General features: G+C 39.3%; 1 long non-coding RNA gene across 1 annotated transcript in view; it reads right to left on the bottom strand.

Annotated features, from left to right (window-relative positions):
- Positions 1–9,837: 9,837 nt before the first annotated feature.
- The window catches only part of LOC311272059, a 55,087-nt gene continuing 49,125 nt past the window's right edge, over positions 9,838–15,799 (bottom strand). The window contains exons 4-5 of the long non-coding RNA XR_014624507.1: positions 14,031–14,079; positions 9,838–10,588 (exon numbers count right to left, since the gene is read on the bottom strand). This is a non-coding gene — a long non-coding RNA (uncharacterized lncRNA). The remainder of the gene's footprint in view (positions 10,589–14,030; positions 14,080–15,799) is intronic.

Below are 15,799 nucleotides of genomic sequence, written 5' to 3' on the forward strand. Positions count from 1 at the left end.
TACCAATACTCAACACCTAATCATACCCTCCTGCCCTCTATCTACTGTAATGGCTCTAAAAATCCCTGCTCTTCACTTAGGTCTCATTTTTATCACTTTTCCCTTCAATCCTTCTCTTTGATCATTCTGCGGTCTAATACTGTCATGACACGAAGGTTTTACCCTTGGACTTGTTTTAAATGGTTCCTTATAGGTGAAGAAAGTCTGCTAATTCAAGCTTATTCTGGTATTCTGTCTTATTATATCTGTATTATTATTTGTATAAATTGTTTTTTGAGTGTATATTTGTATAGCATTTTTGTCATAATCACATGAGGCAGTTTTTCCTCCCTGTTTCCGCCAAGTGCTTGCTCATGACCTCTGTCATACCGGACCTTCATTGTCAAATGGTATGTTACGTAAGTGACATAAGCTAAGCACATTATGTAAGTCAAAATACTTCAACCATGACTTTTGATTTTCCGCTGGACACGAACAGCGGCCACCTGGGTGAAGGTATACGGGTGTGTTTGAACCATGCACCCCTACCTCCTCCTTTTTTTGCTCTTTATATTACGTTCTCTGACTTCCTCTATTGCTCCTGTCGTAATTACAACGTTCACTAGAGGACGCCACCTCACAATGAACATGAATATGGGTCGTAAACACGACTGTGTTATAGACCTGGACACAGGGGCGCCGCTCAGCCTTGCTTACAATTTTGCCACTCGCAAGATTGCAGCGAGAAATTCTCCTGCGACCCAGAAAACATTTTTCCTATAGACTGCCATTATAACAGAGATTACCTTTAGCCAAGTAAAGCAATTTTAAAAAATCAGTGTTGTCATCACGGTGTAAAGTCTATAGGCGAGCTGGAACAAGCAGGTGAGCCATTTTTCTGGCGAGGACGGACTGAACAGTTTATTTCTCAGTACTTCCTGTGGCGTGGCATTTTATAGACTTTGCACAATTCATTATTGTGCAGACATGCTGCCACTGTTTCACTCAAAAGTCCCTCTCTCTGGTCCACAGTTTCACACAGCAGCAGAATCAATACAACGCAAGTTAATTTCCTTCAGTTTGAAATGCCATGTGTCAAACAGTCTCCGAATTCCTCACTGCAATTTGAGTGTCGCAGATAGTTTAATGAGATCTTTCCCTTTACATGATCGGCTCTGTGTAATGTGTGGGGTCACGCTGATATTGTAGGGCATGTGTTCTGTTGTTTGACCCAGACATGTTTAACTGGTCCCGTGTGGATTTAAATGCTGCTCTGATCCTATCCCCATCATAGACTGATAAAAGGTTTGATCGCTTGTAACGTTTCTACAATGGATAAAAGCTGGTGAAACAGTAGCTTATACACTTTAAATGTTGTGTTTTATAGGCGTAAAACCACACATTTAGACATCTGAAAGTGTGAGAGTTGAGACTAATCCTTAGTTCTTATTGAATTGTTCTCTGCATCCACTTTAAAGCCCTGAAAACGCTGCGTGTGATCACTCCATCTCCACTGAGGTGTTTTACAGAAAATGTGTCTGAATATTAATTGAATCTGCTCTCTGGAACCCCGTGGCAGTGCTTAATAAATGCAAATGACTGAATGAGTGAGAGGCTAAAGATTGTCACTTCATTGGTTAACCATCCCACAATTACAAGGCTCTATAAAAAAACACGGTTCATCCACCTGTGACATGAATGCTCTTATAAAGTCGCCACGTGACTGTGAAATACGACCCATTTACGTGCAGATCTGAGAAGAGCCATCGGTCTGTGTGGTTCAATTAACCTACGCATGCAGGGTGGGGAATGGGCCAGGAGAGATGGAGTTCAATTAACCGGACATGTCTGCTTAGGAGAGGTGCAGTTGCCTTGGTATCCACACAGTCCATTACATCAACATGGATCGATTCTTATCGTCAAGGATAACGTGTTATTGTGCAAAAGTGAACATTAGCCTCACCAGTCTTTCTGTCCGACAACTTTTTGATAATGAACACAGAGAACAGAAGCTATTTACTTGTTCCTAATTACGCAGCAGGGTGCAGTGACAAAGCTCTGGCCAGTATGTTCAGAGTGCACGCTGATAACTTACATTCGCCGAGTCCTGAATAACAATAACACAGGTGTTATGAGATGTGGGTGGCCAAGCTCACAAAGTGTCACACAAATGAAAAAAAGAAAGGCGAGACAAGGACAGCACTCCCATTTAAGTGTCTGACATTGCGACAAGGAAGTTTCGGGCGCGCCGCCCTTCTTCAGCGTGTATTCTGGCAATTTCACAATCAATATCAACAGGTGAGGTAATTATAGGTAGCTACAATCAGCACAACGGGTGCATCCCAAAAGGGAGAGCAACAACCTTTTCAAGCACAGAATCTGATAATATACAGTATGTAACCTGCAAAATCACAGCAACACAGCAGGTTGCTGCTAAGGCCGCCACGGATATGGGAGCAAGAGGGTCAAAGGACGAAGTAGCACGTCCCAATTGTATGCATACTACATGCAACAGTATGTACTTTGTAAGGGCAGCTTGCAGCAAGTATTAAAAGTAAAAAGAAAAAGTGCAATTCAGAACTACCCCTGCAAGATGAACATTACACAGGCCACGTGTGTGCGATGACTTCTTACGCCATCACAAGACATTACAACGATACGTTAACAGAGCGGGGCTGGGGTCAGCGGTAACCAACAAGACCAGCTGACAACCGATCATTATTGAATCGAAAACCGATTCCAATCCAACAATTTGAATGGTTTTTAGATTGTTTGATGGCATTTTGACAAAGAAAAGTTCAACTTGTTTGACAGTTTTGACTAAAAACAAGAAACGTGTCCCCAGCTGGAACAATAACACAGAGATTGCAATTACACAACATTCAGAAAACCACTGGGACGCTTTTTGTGTGTAATTCATTGAATTAATGTTGTTTTCTATGGTGTGTGGTTTGCATAAAACATACACTGAATCCCCTACGAGTCTTTTAAAGTATCCTTTAAAGATTAAAGACAATGGAGTCGGGAGATGTTTTTGTAATGAAGCTCACACCCATAACAATGCGCAATGCCATTTTATTAAAGTATTATGACATTTAAAGAGCTTTAGAGTCATTTGGAAACTAATACCCCGGCTTGCTGCGCTCCACTCATTTCAGACCATCAGGTAAGATGAGAGGAAATACAGATATGTGAGCCTCTCATCCTGAAACGTCTCTCTGTCAGGAATACTTGTGGAGAGCTTCAGGTGCCGCACATCTGACAGTACTGTCTAATGTTACCCACCTGCAGCGACAAAACCTAGCAGGCACGTCCAGATTCAAGTTTCTGACAAGAGGATGAGATACGACCTGCAGCACATCGCACATCACTCACCGTACTTCCCCTTCTGTCATACCTGATATATTGGTAGTGCCTTTACGATTTTAAAAGTGACAGATGGGAGAGGGAGAGGAGCTCTTTAATGTCACTGAAAGGAAAAAAATCCTCTTCTTATTGTTTAGTTACAAGTGAGTAACAATTAACTCGTTTGGATGATGTCTTCATTAACACTTTGTGCACAGCCGCAGAAGATACATGAACATTTGCATCAGGGTAATACATGCACCAAGCCAGATCCTGGCTGCTCGAAATTTAAGAGTCTCTTTGGCTGACGACAAAATTACTTTTGGCCCAACTACACTAATAACAGAGTGCCTGTGCACTATTGAGCAATCAGTGTGATGCAATCAGGAGGAAAATCAAGGGCATTGAAGCTCCTCATATCTCACCCCTAAACTGACATTACAGAGGCTGTGTGTGAAGCTCCGGGTCAGTCTTTTTCTCTGATAGTTCATAATAACTCTTTCTGGGAGGGTTTATTAAAAATGATTTTCCACAAGCAACTGTGATTTGGCTCTGTGATGGAGGAGTGTGTGAGTGGTTGTCCATACAACAGGTTGGCTATGCATTCGTAAATATGTAGATATGATGGAGATTTGAGGTTCATGGTAACCAGTGGCTACATTTAATTTTTACATTTCCTGCCGGATGTTTGAAACCTAACTGCAAACAAAAAGGCACCAAAAAAATTCCTTCAGCTAGCGGTTATGAATTTTGCATTTCTTGTCCTCCAATTAAAAAACAAAATACGTCATTCCTCCATCCCTTCTAGGATGACACATAGAAGTGTCTTCTAACTGGATGTCCCAATCTGCAGGATGACATAATTTGTCTCCAAAATCACCATCGGAAAATAAAATCTGTTTAATGGTTTAGGTTTTGTCTGACTGCTGGGAAAAGGAAACAAATAGCCGTTTTGCACGTTAACAGTCTGATGTTCTGTGGATGGACTTTGCTGCTCTATAACAATCTTTGCTCCTGTAATAATCATAGCACATCCTAACCCCAGGCAATGTATCGATATCACATTGCTATCATGATGTGAGACTATGTACCATCTTGGATTTTAGATATCGTTATATCAGGATAAGGAATAAGTGTTGACTTTTCTGGTTTTAAAGGCCGCATTACAGGACATTTACGTAATTTTCTGAACCTACCAGACATCTACTTGTATATACTGATGTAGTCTGTTTAATCCATATAATTTAATATTAAATTTAGGGCTGCATGATATGGTAAAATAGTCCTATTATGATTATATTGACAGATATTGTGATTACGATATGATTCACATGCAGCCCTTATTAAAATTAATGATTAACTAGACTTATAATACTATGGTAAGTGAAAAAACGTCCCACTGTACAATGAGTGTTGGCATCTGTGCTGAATCGTAGTTTTCACACTGGTAATGTAAATATTCGTGATATGTCACATAATCAATCAACCTCTCTGCAGCATGGTGTGCCTTCCAGCTTCAGCTTCTCATAATGAAACAAAGTAATACATTTGCTTGAGAGACCATACAAAGTTCTCGCTCCTCTTGATAAATAATTCATACTGTTCATATCAAAAGATAATCAGAAACCTAATTTAAAGCTGAATAATTTAAAAATGGGCCTCCCAACAGGGGCTTCATACCTCGAATTGAGATAGAGATAATTATGAGTAAACCTGCACACTGGTCCCTGAATCAAGTCAAACATTTACCTCTGACATTAAAAGACTAACTGGAGCATTTTACAATTTGACTATTTTAATGTGTTTTCCTTATCTCACAAAAGCTTAAACGACTCCAAAGTTCAACAACTGAAATGTAATAGTGTGAGCTGAGTTTTGGGGGGTTTGGTAAGTCGAGTTACAACTGTTCTCTCAAATATTTTACGAAGGAAGGTTTCCGCCAGCACGGTTTGCTTTTGTGAGGGAGATGTCTCTTAATGTACGTGCAGTCTTATCTTCTACAGCCACAAACGTCCCAGAATGGCTGGTTAATTAACTTTCATCATCTGAACTGGCAGCTTCATGGTTTGACCATTATACTGAATGGTGACATCAATCATAGCCATCATGGGTTTTGGTTCTCAACACTGTGTCAAATGCAAACCCACAGACACTCTGCATGAAAAACCAACACTCGATCTGTGTCCGAAACTAAACCTGCAAACCCACTAATATATAAAAATGTTGATTAGCAACTTTTTCTTCTATTGGTGAAAAAACATGCGCACCAAGCTCATTCTCAAACTCAGACTGCATTCATGGAGAAGTGCTGACTTTGTTCCCATGATTTGACAAAATGATTAGAGTTGTCTGTCAACACAAAGTCTCAACAATGTGTATTGTAGAGAATTCGACAGAAATGGCCCCATCTCCAGTTCACATGTCATTTTCAAAAAACGAAGCTTCAAAAATGAATCAAAAGAAAACTGGGGCATGGAATAATGTATAGGTCTAAACAGGGTCACTTAGAAAAGATAAGTGCAAACAGACTTTTGTCGTTGAATGACCATAAATTGTATCCGGCTCTTGTGTTTGTCGTCAGACAGTTAGGGTGACTGTGGGAGACAATGCTTTGTCACTGTAGAAATGACTGTGGACATTTCAAGGACAGAGCTTCTGGCAAGAATTTAACCAAATAATGGCTTTGAGTGGAACCAGGTCCACAACATATTGCGACCATATTGCTACAGTCAAGTTGACATATTTACTGCACGTTCAGTTCAAATATACAGACACAACTGAAGTGAATTACTCCAACAACAAATAAATATAGTCTGGTTAATCTCAGCTCAACCACTAAAGCAATCATTCCAGGCTTTTTAAGTTAGGCCTTAGTGAAATAGGCCGTAGTCAAGATCGTTCAGCTTCATATCAGTACATTACAAAGTCTGTTGGATATATTGGATCCACCCCCACAAAATCAGCAACACTGTGTGTTATTGCAGCTACATCACCATAATCCCCATTGTGTAGAAGGGGACTCCGTTCAGTGCTGCTGCTGATTTTACTGTTTGCCCACAAAGCTTTAACTCTCAGAAACAGGCGGGTTTTATTTCTGAGAAAAAGAATGACATCTAATTCCCCTCGATTGCCCAGTGGGGGCAAACTAAAGCTGCTTTGAAAGGGCACTGATCTAAAGAGCCTCTGTGATAAACACGCTCTGGCTTATTTTCTGGTTTTGATCTATCTATTGGTCACAGTGGGTCTCTGTGAGGGATTTTGTACATTGTTTGAGTCGACTGACCAAACACTCTGCCCTCAAGGTATTGTATGTAGCACACTGTGCCGAAGACGAAGAAACATTCTCCCTTGACTTTTTGAATAAGAAATGGCGACTTGTGACTCAAGTGTAGCAAACAATCACACAAACACAAATGTAAATTGATCTTGACAGTGTAAATGAAATGAATTTGCAGAGCAAGCTATATACTGTAATGCTGAACTCGTGTATCATAGAACAATAGTCCAATGATTAACAATTGTGCATTAAGCTCAAGAAGAAAACAGTGGAAACAGATAAAAGGCAACTGTTCATCACGTTATTTGCTAGCAGGGTTAACATGCGATGTTGTGACTGGGTTATGTGATGACACCAGAGCCTAGAAGATTAGCCAGCTGATCACAAAAATCGTAACTGGAGATATGCTCAATATGTGATATCGATGTATCTGTGATAGCTCAACATTGGCTGATAATAGCTGCTGACCAGGTATATCGATCGTGCTCAAGCTAGTACCACTGGTAATGGTGTTAAGGTGCGTAGCTAACCATAAACCCTCCAAGCATTTTTGCCTCCGTTCATTTCTGACCCTATTCTTCCATTCAATTCTTTTGTGAGTTCTCAAAGACTCTTTGCTTTATACCACTCCTATGAATCAGGGAAGTGACTCACACTGAGCTCGGGCAGCATGACTAAACTACATTAACGCTGATGCATTGGCAGGAGATACAGTAGAAGCTGTAAAACTCAGAACTGACCAACAAACACACTGCCCTTTCAAGATGTGACAGATTTCCTTCCTGATTAGATTTTTTGCCAAACTTGCTGATTAATAATAATTACATTACTATATGATAAATGACCATGTGCTCAGCCATTCTACAGCTTCAAAGTGCATTATCCTAAGAGACTGTCGTCTAACTTCAACGGCAAGTTCGCTGCAGTCAATTCTCAGTTTGACTCCTCGAGTTGGATCACAAGTTTTGGAAAGCGTCAGCCAAACATTTAAAGGAATGTTAAAATGTTCTTGTAACATTCAAGTTGCAGTACAATCAAAATTGTTTAAAAGGAGATACATGCACATACTTTGGGGAGACTGTTGCATTATGAGTAAGCCTGCATTTTAAATCGAGTCGTCCTTCCCTTCCACTTCAAATCGTGTGACAATATGCACTCAGTGTAAAAAGATTCAACAGTTGATTCATATCAGTTTTTATATAAAGTGAACAAAATGTTTTCTCCAAAAATATTGTCACGCCTCGGTTTTGAAATACCTAAAAATCAACATAATTAGTCGAGATTCAATTGTTTCTAAGGTTAAATTCAATGGTTGGAAGTTGCTTTTAGACCAAGGTTTTTGCATCTTTTCCATTTTACCTGTGACTTTCTTTATTGCATGCAAACATTATTATATGTTGGGCTACACAGGGCACTTAGTACATCAAAAATGTATTTATGAAAGCTTACAGACGATGAAGGTCATTGGACATTTCTTATAAAGCCAGCCACTAAATACAAGAACCTCCGTGTTTTCATGTATTTTAGGGGAAGTTTTACCAGATATCTTTTCTCAGTGGCTTAAGGCTGGAGAGACTACACCTGTGAATAAACCAGCCCTCTGTTCTCAGGACTAAAAATCCCTCACTAACTGTCTTGTTACAGCCTTGTTTTGAACAACTTCTTGAGGCTCCACAATCAGTTGAATGAAGCTTCTGAAAGACCAAACAGCTCTATCCACACAACAGCTTGGTGCAATCACTTTCCTCCATCCCAAACTGATTGCAGAGCATTGTAGAAAACAGGTTTGTTCTGTATCTATTACTTTTACATCCATGCAGATTATTATGCAGAGCAGGTGAAATCCAAATACAACCTTTGTCTGTAACATTTCTTTCATTATTTCCAAATTGTGCAATAAAATTTAACACATTATTCCTGAAAGCAATTTTTAACCAGAAAGAGTTGTGTTCTGTTCCCTCAGAAATATCCTTGACCGAGAGTAACACCTGAATAAACCTTTTTCTCTCTCACCATCACATCCAATATATGTGACAAAAGCAGATTTATACTCAAATAAGTGACATACAGTGTAAATGATGAAAGACCGCACACACATATGGATGGCCCTGACGTGTGTTCTCATTTTAGACTAACTGTCTATCCAACATACATTCCCAACTCTGAACAGGAAAATATATAAATGCACAAAAATGAGATGCGGGAGACAGATTACTAGAGGTCTTAGGGATGAACGTATAAAAAACAAAACAGAATAATTCTTAACCTAGAAGAAATACTTTGCTTATCTGTTGGTGTCTGTGCTGAGACTGTTCGCCTGTTTTTTTTCTAAAGACCAGTAGGCAGCGAATCTGACAATCTTGCAATCAGTACCCAAGAATCTGACAAAAAAGGCTTTATCTTCTGACTGTGGTTACTCTCTGAGAAACGCTTCAGTCACAAATTCTCCAACACTTCTGACGAGGTTATCTGACAGTCACTCAGTGTGAAACTTCAGCGTAATGGCTGATTGGCAGATGCTCACATTTTTTTTTAGATTTACTTTATATCTGAGAATCCAGCAGTGTGTATGACAGCACAGTATATGCAGTAAGTTGATATAACAGATACATAATAGTACTTTTCTGTCATTGTTTAATTCTTCGCTATGTGCCTGTCTTTGCCTGTATGCTTTTAAACTGTTATTCATGTTGTATTATTTATATTTATTCTAGGATGCCCATTAACATGAGGCGAAAGTCCTGTCGATTAAAATGAGCCATTCAGCTAACTTAAGTGTAGTGCTTCATGCAACATTAATAGGGGGTTTTGGGCTAAATTTGGCTATCAATAATAATTTCATGATTATTAGGGATAATTATTAATAATGATAATTAACAAGATCCAATTTACATTAGATCACCTCGGGGCACCAGCCTTGAAGAAGGGAAAAGATAGCCAATTCACCAAATCAGTCTCAGAATAAGGTACTAAACTGTCAGTTTGTAACTCTGATTGATAATCAATTTAATAACTACAACCAATATTACCATAACAGCTAGTAATGCTTGAAGGACTTTGGAGTCCTTGACAGAGTAGAGGTTGGCAACATTCACTCTTCTACAATATTAACTAGACAGCATGAAGGTTCAAATATCTTTTATTTAACAAAAAGATGAAAACGCACAATCTAACTAACATGTACTATATACAGGTGTGTGTGTGTGTGTGTGTGTGTGTGTGTGTGCGTGTGTGTGTGTGTGTGTGTCTGGCAGAACAAAGAAACAATCGTGGTTCTCGCATCATGTGCTCACTGATATCACATGTGGGTGTTATATGGTCCAGGCTGAAGGAGTGTGTGTGTGTGTGTGTGTGTGTGTGTGACGTGATGCCATGTTATAGAAGATGGTTAGTTGCATGCAAAGATCCTGAGTCTGTGTGAAGCATAATTCAACTAATGTCAAAATAGCCGTGTAGCAAAACAAACAACCAATAACCTGACCTGAGATCACAATAACACCAAAACAGTGAACAAACACATATATTGAACACATGTGCATTACATTAACCAGAGTTAAAAGTCCTGTGCTTAGCCGTGCTATGCTATGCTGTGTGCTATCTAGGCCCAGTTCAACGTTACCAGTCTTTGAAGAAAAGGTGCTGGTGGTTCCTTGGCTGATGAGCAAAGCAGGAGGTTGTAATTCCAGTGTTGAACAATGCTATCCTTGCTGTGCAAGGTCTGATGAAAGACAGCAGGTGGAGGAAACTGGTCGCTCCTTTCCTTTGCAAGGATAGCAGCTCGGTGCTAACTTGCTTGGTGTTCCTTGGATTGTGTAGTTAGCTAGTAAGCTTTGCATTGCAGCTGCTGGCGCTAAGCGGGAATACTAGCAGGACCTCGCGTTGCTGCTGTGAGGAGTTCTTTGGGCCTGCTGGAAATGCAGCGGGCAACTCTCAGCAGCTGTTAGGCCCAGAAGAATCCAGGGGAAGAGAACTTGAGGGCAGGCAGTCCTGTGGGGAGAGAGGTGGAGAAGAGAGAGAACAAAGGAAGGAGCTGGAGTTTTGACTATCTTGTCAGAGGACTAATAGTAGCTGAATTTGCACCTAGGTGTGAAGACTGGCGAATTCTGGGAAACTGAGTTCAGTTCAGAGTCCATTTTAAAATCCCCAATGAACGACTTCATCTGTGGGTCCCAAAATAAGTTAACATTTGTTTGAATGTTGATTAATGTACATTTTCAAAAATAAAGAATGAAATAATTAAAAAACACATCTAAGCTAAAGCTTTCTTTGATGGATGATACTGACTTCTAATTGACTTATTAACATTATTACTACATACATGACAATAATGTTTTTAGTGCCTTTTGGAGAAGAATTATTGATCTGCTTACAATATTTATTCACTTCCGAATATGTTGGCAGTTTTTTTTTTATTGCTGATGTTAGTCCCTATTAATTCATATAATTTCAAAACAATACTATAGTGTTTTACAAAGCAATTCTGATCATCTTAGTATTCATACACTGGATCAAATGGAAATGTACTACAGTGCCCACACTAATCACACACACGTCTAGGTGTCCAACACCATATCTAAAGATAAAAGCTGGATTTTTACAGGAACAAAACATGTGTCTCTTTGATTAAAGATTGAACAAACAAGTAAATAAATAAATAATAAACATCAAGCATTTTAATTCACAAGCTGCTCCCCCTGCTTTGAAGCCAACAGACGCATTTCACCACAGGGCCGCTTGCTTTTTATTACAAAAGATAAATTTCACACTCACCGTTGTGATTTATATCAATGAGTTGGCTGATTTTCAAGAGAAACAAAGGAAATGAATTGCTTTATATTTGTCTTTACGGCTGCACTGAAGGTACTTGTGTACTGCACTCATCTACTCCATTTTAAATGCATTAATTATTGTGCCAAAAATGCTGGACTAGTCGGTTTCACTTCTCTACTGTAAACTCTGGAATTGCCAAGTTCATTCTTATGAATTATCTATCAAAGAATATAGTGTGACACTTTTGTGATTTATTGAAAAACAGTCAGACCGTGTACCTCCTTTAGTACCAATGATTTCTTCCCCAGCATGTGTGTGACACAGTAAATGTATGACTGAATTGAATGACATGTTTTTTTTATGACTGAAATGTTTTGAGTATTTTTGTTGTTGTTCCTCCTCTCTCTTAAAAATAGGACATTAACCTTTATGCTGCTAGTAACCAGATAAAGTCTGGCAGTCTGGCATTTTATCCATATTCCACATATTATATGAGACACACCAGAAGTTTATCTGCTCCCTGTCTCTCTAGTGTACTTCTCAACAGTAGGAGCCAGAGAGAAAAACCTGAAATACAGCAGCTTGTGGTTAATTAGGTGAATGGTTAAAGCACTGACAGGCTAAGAACGGAGGATGACTTACAAGGCCTCAAAAGTCTGTGAACCTATAAACTTTTTTACAGTTTATGAGCCACTTAAAGACGACGCATTGTCTTAACGGTTCAAATAAAGAATGAATATGGTTTCTTCCAACAGTGGGAAGACGTAACCAGCAGACAGCAGAGCAGTGTGAGATGGCGCTGAAGCCAAAACCGTCCTCTGAAGTACCATCCACAATCAACCACCATTGTCTTCCCTTCACCCAGACCTCCAAACCACACTATAAATCACTGTGAGCTTAAGTGGGCTCTGACTATTCTACTTTCTTGTTTTTTTTTTTTGGACAATGATTATGATCACCTAAAAGGTACAAACACACTCATGATAAAAGATAAAACCACTGATGAGGTTTAATTTCTTTGAGAAATGTGGAGCGGCCGTGCCTGCAGGACACGATCAAAGCCAAAGTCTATCAAAGACCAATTAGAGTGTCCAGTGCAAACACTGAGCCGAGATCAAAGACAGGGCTGCATTACATGACAGCCACTAGGATAGAAAGTAACTGGAGCCCATTATTAGTGTGAGCACATCCACTAATGGGGCTTTGAATAAAGCCATCCATTATTATTGCAGGGATGGTGCTGGTGTCTGTTGAGGTGTCTTGGCCAATCTCTCGGATCAGTGAAGCAGGTAGTAGGTTTTTATTTTTCCTTTTTTAACAATGCTTTGTATTGTGATTGTTATCGTTATTTCTGATGAATCACAGAAGGAGCAGATGAGATGAATTCTACACTACAATTGCTGCCACTACATTGAAAGTCATACTGCAGAACAGCTTCTTGTTATTGCAGTGACACCAACTGTCCCATCTAATCCAGAAACACATTATTTGATGAATGAAGCGAATTTCATGAAAAGTCTGCTATGTTGTGTGTGAGAATGATGTAAATCCCAGGAGACCAAATATAAGCAGAACTGGATTACGAGCTGGTGTGTGCCCTTGTTCCACAAATACTGTTTGTGGAACAAAACGATATCAGAAAAGTCAGGGTGATGCCACAGTTTTCCTTGTTTCCTCAGAACCAGGTGTGTAGATGAGATTTCAGCGAGGTCACACAAAATTAAAATTGGTCAAAAAGAAGCCAAATTACTAAAAATGTAGACACAGAATTAGTTTTTCAGTGAATAAACATTATTTTGAATTCAGTTTCACACCATCCAGTTAAAGCAGCTAAAAGGAACTTTCATTATGTTCTTTCTGGTGACCCCTGTGGACGAAAGTGGTCTGAGCACCGCCACCTGCAACATATTTTTAACTATTCTTTAGTTGTTTGCATGATGCATGGCAGTGAGCTAGGGTATCTATTTGTGGCTATGTAAGATTAATAACTAATATGACAATGCCGATGACGCTACATGGAGCCTACAGCTAACAGATTTGTTTGCTCAGTAATTTTGTTGAGAATATTCTCTAGTTATGATGTTACGGGGGAATCCCGCCCGGTGACATGCATTAAGAATACCTATTATGGCTGTATAGAAATAGTCAATCTTCTCACTAATGGTCTTGTTTGCTTATCAGCAGCATATCAGCATCCGTATTAAATTGAGACGGTTTCATAACCAGTTAAAAAGTCATTGCAGTACGTTTAAAACACTGACCAATGTTGAGATAATATAAAATATGGACATTTAAATGCAGTTTACATATTTCCATTCTCCCTAAAACCATTTGGTCGGAGGGGATGCTAAGTTTTGAGATTGAGCAATCTGGTTTCCTATAGCAACACCATATGGATTTTTCACACAAAAAAAATCTACATACTGGTACGATCCTCAACAGATGGTAATTACCACTGTAGCGGCTGCTCTGTGTTACAACTCAGTTGGCACTTTCAAATTAACATCTGGCTCCATCAGTAAGTTGTATACGCAAGAGACAGAAATAATGTGAATTCAAACTCATGTTCTACTTCAAAAGGTCTATGTTGGACATGTCAAAGGCAACGCATCTCCCTATTTAATCACTTTACCAACGCAAAAGTGGAATAATGACTCACCTCTAAAAAATCTCATCCTTTGTGTCTACCGTGTCAGATGGTGTAGTCGCTGGTGGAAAACACAAATGCAGAAGACATGTAGGTCAGGTAATCAGGGCGAAACACCTAACATCTGTATTCTGGACCAGTTAACCTAAAAAGCACCCTGCGGGGCTCCAATTCTACACAAACAGAATTCTGTTTGCATTTATCTCTCCTCACGAGAATGCATTGTGTGTGTCTTTAGGTCTTACAAACACTGAATGTATTCCTGAAACCTGCATCATTTGTCGGGGTATGCTGTCTCCTTGTTTGTCTCATCGGTGCACTGCTACCTTAGTAGCTAATTAATGCCTCCAAATGACAATAGTTGATCTGCAGGTGAGCTGCCACCTTTGTTTCAGTGTAGGTAATTAAATGACTTGTGGTTGTGGTTAAAAGTAGCCAATATTCTTGGTACAAGACAGGATTCAAACAGCAGTCTCTGGCGTCAAAGTAAAATGTAAAAATAAAGAAATATAAATCTGTAGGTTGTGTTTTCATATAGGAACCGGAACCGCTGAGAAATGGTTCCCAAATCGTCCCATTTATTGGAAACATATGCCGCCAAGCTTAGTAATTTCTAACAATATGTATGGCCCTGCATGGTTAATTATTGCTTTTAACATTGGCATCACAGCTACTGAAAAAAATATAATAAGGAAAACTATATCACAGCCTATTTGAAAGATCAAAGGTATGGGTTTTATTGCTGCACACTTCTATGTCCACCTCCACTTTGAAATGTGTTCTGCTTCTTGTTGCTTCACTTCGACGTTTGAACTTCACCATGCAGAATGAAACACTGCACAGAGTTGTTTTGGTTGTTTAAACATAAGCAAGCCTGGAGTTTTATGGATAATGTCTGCTTGTATATGCATCCGTGCATGTGCTAGTCAAGCACAAAATCAAGACCATAATATCTTGTGAATAGAAAAATGGCATACAGCTCTATTAATGGTAAAAAAATTATGATATTGATCTAAATGGTCATGGATAGTTAGTTGTGAAGTCTGTAAAATGATCATTAGAAGTACAGTAAGGGTGGAAATACCAGCAATATGCAGATACATGTTTCTGTGCAACAGGATTAAAGTCATGGATTTCCATGCATCTGACAAGTGCCACACTGATTTCATCCATTTCAGATGATGACAGACTTGATGACTGTAGCTTTCGGGCTACAGCCAGCTCAACTAAAACTGATCAGGTATCATTAAGGGAACTGATAAAGACCCCGTAATGGCAAAAGTATCAATGAGATCATCTTATCTAATTAATAAAAGTGATAAAGATTATGTTACCATTAAAATTTTGCAGTTCTGATTTTCAAACCGGTGCCACTTCTGAACGAGTTTATCTGATATCTGCATGAGCCATCGCCATACAGTGAGGAATAATTAGATTTTTACTGGTGAGCCAGAGAGATGAGATCTCTCTCAAATAGAGTGCTAATTAATTGGGTCTGCACCACGAATGTACTGCGCAGAATCTGTACTGTACCACAATATACATGTTTTCGCTGCATACTGTGTTTCAGCCTGTAAGCTACACTATCATAACAACTTGGTGTCATGTTTATCTATTAAACTTTAGCCCAGATGGTGCATTAAGTGACTGCATTACAATCTGACTCACAGTGTCTCTGAATGCTGTGTGTGACTACGAGTGTGAGACAGCTATGAATAATGGTTCTTCAGTGTGTTGGCACAGGTGAGCTCCCAAGTCCCAACTCTGAGCACATCTGCTGG

This window comes from Pagrus pagrus, assembly GCF_965226575.1.
Source record: "Pagrus pagrus genome assembly, chromosome: 16".
NCBI classification, from domain to species: domain Eukaryota; kingdom Metazoa; phylum Chordata; class Actinopteri; order Spariformes; family Sparidae; genus Pagrus; species Pagrus pagrus.